Here is a 5,018-nt window from a genome sequence, read left to right on the forward strand (position 1 = left end):
ACTTCAGTTGCTTTTTTCCATCTGACTTTTTAAAACTGAAACACAGTTGTCTAAGTGATATAGTATACAAAAATAACAGCTTGATTTCCGTGAAGATGCATTTCTCTGCAAATCCTGAATAACTCCAACTTATGCTAACTCTGAGCATAAATGTTTACTCTGGGTTTTAGATATAGTCTTTGAAAAGTGTGTTCTAAACCTTTGCCATCACCTTATGTATATCCAGCCTAATACTGTGATGAAGTTGTTCCTGTTTAAGCCTTTATCCCAATTTTTCTCACACAGCCATTAACACACACATTTGTCTTTTTATTTTGTTTACTCCCACTCAACTGTATATTCTATGTAGGGCCTGATACAGATGTTACTTGATATTATCTAATAACTACCGAGGTCAGATAATCCAGGGCCATTGTTATGCTAAAGTTAAAGTTATTTATGAAAACTCATAGATACTCCATAATTGGTTTACCTTCCTACATGGGAACATATCCAAGAAACCAAAACAGGCTTACTGGTCTGACTCAACTCTTCCCATTCATCAATCCCTATTCACCAGTGGGGGGGAGAGGGGTTCTTTAACAAAGAATTATACATAACACCTCTAGCAAACTAAACAAACTTTTTTGTTTGTTTGTTTTGTTTTTGGTAGTTAAATGCAGAAGTTGGTTTTTTCCCCATCCTTTCTCTTTTTTTACATGGCAAGTAAAACTCACTGTCCTGGGAGTAGACTCTGCCAACCTTTGGCCAGTGAAGAGGATTCAGAGAAAATAGTGTGACCTTCAATCAGAAAAAGGATAAGCAACAAAGGAAAATAATTAAGCTGTGGCTATAGTCATGCATTCCCGTGCAAGGTCTCCTCACTTGCCACAGTGGTCAAGGTCAACTTCACTTGTTCTCCTGCAGTTGATGGCTATGTAACCAGTCTCACCACACCTATCGCACTCACTTTGGGGCAGTCTTTTTGAATGTGTCCAAACTGTCCACAAGAATAGCGCTTCTGCTCATCCTTATGGTCACGGTCATGAGCCAGATGGCCTGGTCTGCTACAGCTGTAGCAGAATTGCTCTCTCTCTCAGGATCCTGGCAGTCCTTGTTTATGTGGCCACGTCTACTGCTATTATAGCCAGGTGTCCTCATGAAGACCACAATCATCTGCAAGATAACCAGACTCACCACAGTGATAACAGGTGTCTGGAAGAGATAAGGAACCAAACTGGAAACCTCTACGAAGGTTTCCACCTCTGCCATGGCTTCTTATTCCAAGACCACAGCCTCCACCTGTAGGGCATTCCTGGGCCTCATAGTCAGATCGTCCACACTGGAAACACTCATTACTGCTCATGGCTGCAGTTAAATCTTCAGTATCTGAGCAGGGATGCAGTGGTGGACACTCAGACACAGGACCAGGAAGGCCTGCCATTGATTTTTTGAAACCACTTTTCTGGTGATAAAGTATAATAGCTAATATTTATTTAGCAGTTAGTATTTTTTAAGTGTATCATATCTTGCTCATTTAATCCTTACCATCACTTTACAGAGTATAGGTTCGTAATCCATTATTTACAATTCTGAAACTGGAAAGGGTCTAAAAACCATATTTTAAAAAAATTCATTTGGCAGCAAACCTGATCTGAACTGGCTTGCAACTATTTACAGTCTTTGCTTTATTCCTCTTAGTATGGCTGACTATTCATACCTTTTGCTGTGGAGCTATAAATGTATTTGATTATAGGATGCTGCCCTAGAAGCTGTTGGGGTATGATGTAATACAAGGTATATGAGCTGGATTACTAAATCCAATCAAAACCTAAAATTGAAATCAAAATCTAAAAGAATTATTGGGGCGCCTGGGTGGCTCAGTGGGTTAAAGCCTCTGCCTTCGGCTTGGGTCATGATCCCAGGGTCCTGGGATCGAGCCCCACGTTGGGCTCTCTGCTCTGCAGAGAGCCTGCTTCCCTTCCTCTCTCTCTGCCTGCCTCTCTGCCTACTTGTGATCTCTCTCTGTCGAATAAATAAATAAAATCTTTAAAAAAAAAGAATTATTAATTCAGAAAACCACCTGGTAGGCATTTCAAATATGCATTGTGGACCAACTGATGATCGTAACCATTTTACAGATGAGACACAGAAGTTAAGTCACTCACTCAAGATCATATAGTTAACCAAAAGAAAAATCAATGTAGTTAATAGTATTTTTGCATGCTTATTGTGACAGTCACTTGGTTAAATGCCTTTAATTCATTATCTCATTTAATACTCACTACCACAATAGGAGGTCCTATTATTTTATTTTTTAAGATTTTATTTATTTATTTGACAGAGAGAGAGAGAAAGAGAGAGAATCACAAGCAGGCAGAGAGGCAGGCAGAGAGAGAGAGGGGAAGCAGGCTCCCCACCAAGCAGAGAGCCTGATTCGGTACTCCATCCCAGGACCTTGAGATCATGACCCAAGCCAAAGGCAGAGGCTTAACCCACTGAGCCACCCAGGTGCTCCAGGAGGTGCTATTATTATTCCCATTTCACAGATGAAGGAACTGAAGCTTAGAAGGGTAAAACTCCCTTAACAGCTGTGTTAAATGTGGTGAGAAAGGATTTAAAAACAAGATGGACTGACATCAATATATTTGATTATTACATTACCCTTGCAAACCTATGATACTAGCCATTTCCTGTCTTCTAAATATTATTTTGAACTATATATCTACTTACCTCTGAATATTAAAGAGAAAGATTTCTGATCAGATTATTTTATTCACATGTTAAAGCTCTCCTATGACTTCCTACTGCATCTAAGTAAAATCCAAATTCCTTACAATGGCCTCTATCTTCTAGTTCATCTCTCCACACAGCAGAGTTCCCTTAGGCTTTTACACTTCCTCTACCTGGAATTCTCCCCAGATCTTCACACAGCTGGCTCCCCACTCTTTTTCAGGCCTGAGGTTAAGTGCCTCCTTGGTTTTTCCCTAATTACCCAGTCTAGAGTCTCTAATCATCCTATTTATCCCATCATTCTGCTTTACATGAAATATAAACATGACATTTTCTTGTTTACCTGTTTACTCTTTTTCCTTCCATTAGGATGTAAGTTCAACCAAATGAGTACCCTGAAGTTCCAATCTCTAGTAGAGTTCGGCAAATGGTAGGTATTAATTTTGGTTGAATAAATGAATGTAGTACACAATCAGTTAAGTAGTACCTGCTTTTTTGTTTCATTGGTGGGAAATATATTGAGAAGGTGGGTGTGAGATGACTGTGAAATGTGAAGATACTTGAACATCAGCTTAATTGGATTTTGTCTAACAGTACAAACAGTGCCTAGTGAAGTGTTAGACACAGAGCGGGTGCCATATATATTTACTGAATGAATGAACAACAGTAAGTATTACTAACTTGGATCGTGGGCAAATTAAACTTTCTGAGCTTAGTTTCCTTACCTCTAAATTAAAGATTAATAGGGTGCTTGGATTGCTCTGTTAGTAGGGCATGTGGCTCTTGATCTTGGGGTTGTGAGTTTGAGCCCCATGGTGGGTGTAGAGATTACTTAAATATAAAAATCTCAAAAAAAAATAAATTGAAGGTTAAAACTTACTTTACCGGTCGGCCTAGAAGTTATAGGAGATAAATCATGCCAAATGCTTACCACATAGCAGGAACTTGTTTGTTTCTTTTCCCTTACATTTATAAACTATTTTATGGTTTATAAAGCTCTTGTAAGCTTTCCTAGATACATGACATCATTTTATTCCCATAACCTTCTATAGTACTTCTCACTAGCTTCATTTTATAGATGAAAAGCAGACTCAGGTGTTGAGACATAGATTCTTCAGGTAATGAGAAGCCAGTGGGCAAATTTTATACGCAGAGTGACATGATAAAAGCAGTGGTTTTGTGTGTGTGTGTGTGTGTTTTTTATTTTTATTTTTTTTTTTAAAAGATTTTATTTATTTATTTGTCAGAGAGAGAGAGAGAGTGAGCACAGGCAGGCAGAGAGGCAGGCAGAGTCAGAGGGAGAAGAAGGCTCCCTGCCGAGCAAGGAGCCCGATGTGGGACTCGATCCCAGGACACTGGGATATGACCTGAGCCGAAAGCAGCTGCTTAACCAACTGAGCCACCCAGGTGTCCCTGTGTGTGTGTTTTAAAGATTTTATTTATTTATTTGTTAGAGAGCACAAGCAGGGAGAGCGGCAGACAGGGAGAGGAGCAGGCTCTCAGCTAAACAGAAGCCCGAGGTGGGGCTCATACCCAGGACGCTGGGGTCATGACCCCAGCAGAAGGCAGCCGCTTAATCAGGCACCCCCAAAGCAGGTTTTTCTTTTTCCTTTTTTTTTTTTGAATACGGATCTGTTAGCGGCCTCAAGATGGACTTGACTTTAAAAGCTAGAGAAACAATACCTTAGTTACTATCATAAAAATCAAGTTTAAGATGGTAAGGACTTGCACTAAGTGACAGAAGAATGTTTAAAAGACCAATGAGTTAAGCAACTCAATAGCCAGATAAGCCACCAAAAAAAAAAAAAAAAAAAAAAGTCGGGGTGGGCTGGGAATTTTTACACGGGACTGAGAAAATCATCGTTTTTTATCTATAATGTAGACAGCTGAGAAAACAAACTGGGTTTGGCAAAATCGCTGGCAGAAGACGTTCCCTACGATAGCAATGCAGAACTTCTGGCGAATATGGCTAACATTGGAGCCGTGTCCTAAGTGCCCCAGCAGATCTTCCCTGCTTTCACCCCTCCCACTGGCATCGCCCCCCTCGAATAGAGCACCTAAGGTCTTCGGGATCGTGTTTTCTCTAGCAGTCTGGTTGGATAAGGACCAGGGCAGTAAGGAATTAGATACCAAGTTTTTCGAATTTCTAGAGTCTTGGCTAAATCGCCTTTCTTTTCTTCTCTAGGAAATAAGGGTACCCTTATTTGTCCTTCCTGTCTCGTTAACGACAGATAGCCACAAACTTTTTCTCTCGGGTGCACGCAGCCTAACAGAAACTACCCTCACGCCTTCCCCTCACTCGCACA

General features: G+C 40.4%; 1 pseudogene; it reads right to left on the bottom strand.

The window, feature by feature from the left end:
* Positions 1-818: 818 nt before the first annotated feature.
* On the bottom strand, positions 819-1,345 carry LOC132015330 (CCHC-type zinc finger nucleic acid binding protein-like; annotated as a pseudogene).
* Positions 1,346-5,018: the final 3,673 nt, after the last annotated feature.

This window comes from Mustela nigripes, chromosome 4 (assembly GCF_022355385.1).
Source record: "Mustela nigripes isolate SB6536 chromosome 4, MUSNIG.SB6536, whole genome shotgun sequence".
Taxonomy (NCBI): domain Eukaryota; kingdom Metazoa; phylum Chordata; class Mammalia; order Carnivora; family Mustelidae; genus Mustela; species Mustela nigripes.